The sequence below is a fragment of the Sebastes umbrosus genome, chromosome 10 (assembly GCF_015220745.1).
Source record: "Sebastes umbrosus isolate fSebUmb1 chromosome 10, fSebUmb1.pri, whole genome shotgun sequence".
Lineage (NCBI taxonomy): Eukaryota > Metazoa > Chordata > Actinopteri > Perciformes > Sebastidae > Sebastes > Sebastes umbrosus.
The window spans coordinates 4,636,024-4,638,004 of record NC_051278.1 but is presented as its reverse complement, the minus strand read 5'-3'; positions in this window follow the sequence as shown (position 1 = coordinate 4,638,004).

Sequence of the window (1,981 nt, the reverse complement as noted above, 5' to 3'; positions counted from 1 at the left end):
CATGTTGAGTGTTTTTATTAATTATTGATTGAAGTTTTGTTACAGATGTTGAAAAGAATAATCAATTTAATTTGAATAATATTCTAGGAAATCTTTGAGTTTTTTCTTGTAAATTTACGACTTTATAATCCCAGAGAATATCCAAGTCTTTTTCTCGTAAATTTGAGTTTTTTTCTCACAAATTTATGACTTTATAATCTCAGAGAATATATATATTTTTTCTCATAAATTTGTGAGTTTTTTCTCGTAAATTTGCCAATTTAATCTCAGAAAATATCCACGTTTTTTTTTTTTCTCACAAATTTATTTAATTTAATTTTTTCACCTTTGACCAGCGCTGGAAGAAACATCAAGATGTTTTACTGAGGTAAAATTACACAAGTACTCTTAGTGTGATGAGTATCAAAAGTAAAAATACAGAAGTAGAAGTGTAAAGTAGCATAAAATGGAAAAACTCAAATAAAGTACCCCAAAATACCTTTGATAGGTGGCACTGTACAGTCAAACCTTCAGTCTGTAAAAAATAAATAAAATCAGTAGTTTTGTTTGAAACCAGATTTTATACATTTATAAAAAACTTTCACATAACATAACTTCAATTGAATTTAATGAAAAGCAGTAATTCATTTTGAAATAAAAAATCTAACTTAAGAATAATTTTTAAGCATACAGGTTCAGATATTTAAATTATTTTGTGGTTATTATAATTAATTCACAATAAATATTTTCACAATATTAATATATGTATTATTATATCATTTTTATTATTTTATCAGTTGCTGATAATCCTCTGAATTTACTCAGAATTCAAAAAAATATTCATAATAAATAATAATAATGAATAATTATTATACCTAAATATGGGCGGGGCTATGTTCCTGTTTCCACCAATCAGCGGGCTGTATTTGCCACGTGGCGCCGGAATTCCCCTCCAGCTCCGGGGCTTTCCACTCTGACTGACAGGCCGCTGGTTACCGTGACAACCGCCAAGGTGCATCCGGTTGAGAGAGCTGACCTTCAAATTAAAAGCGTTTATCTACTGAGCAAGTGGTGGAGCAGCTTTCAGTAAAATTACTTTAAAATAAAACACTTTGGTGACTTAAAACTAACTTATTTCCTATAATGTTTACTTCACTCTCTCGATTAAATATTTCTTTGTATATTTGACTTATTGCATTTTTTTTTTTCAATTTTCTTTTTACATAGTGTACTTTTAGATTTTTTATATCATTTGAAGGTTAGATTTACAACAATTAAGATAGAAAAATAAAGTAGATTTTTTTTTATTTTTAAATTGTATTTGTTTACATATATAAAAAAAGTGCAAGTTGATTTTACATAAACAACAACAAATGTGATGGAGAGATGCAAAAAAACCCAGAGGGTCTATCAGTGCTCTTTCCAGTGCATACATCATCATGAAATAAATAAAATAGAAAAATAACAAATGAAAATAAAGATACAGGAATAATAAAAGAAAAGACTGGATAATTTTTTTTATTTGTAATCATTTCAAAACTAAACACAAAACCTTTTTCTTCCCACAATAATACTTAATATAATATATAATATTAATAATGGAAATTTGGTGTGTGTGTGTGTGTGTTTGTATATATATATATACATATATATATATATATAGGGTTGCAAACTCGCATTTTTAAATTGCTTTTAAAAACTCACTTTTTTAGAATTGCTTTTCTGTGATTTTATTTATGTTATCTGACATTTTAGTTGTTTTACTTTATGGGGTTTTAGTACATTTCGTTATTCTTGTGTTTTAAATATGTTCTGTTTTTAATGAAACACACTGTAACTTTGTTTTGAAAGGTGCTATATAAATAAAGATTATTATGATTATTATTATATATAATTTAAGTCTTTTTTATAATAAATACATTTAACTAAAATGTTCTATATAGATAAAGATCATTATTATTATTATTATTATTATTATTATATTTACAATTTAAAAAATGTA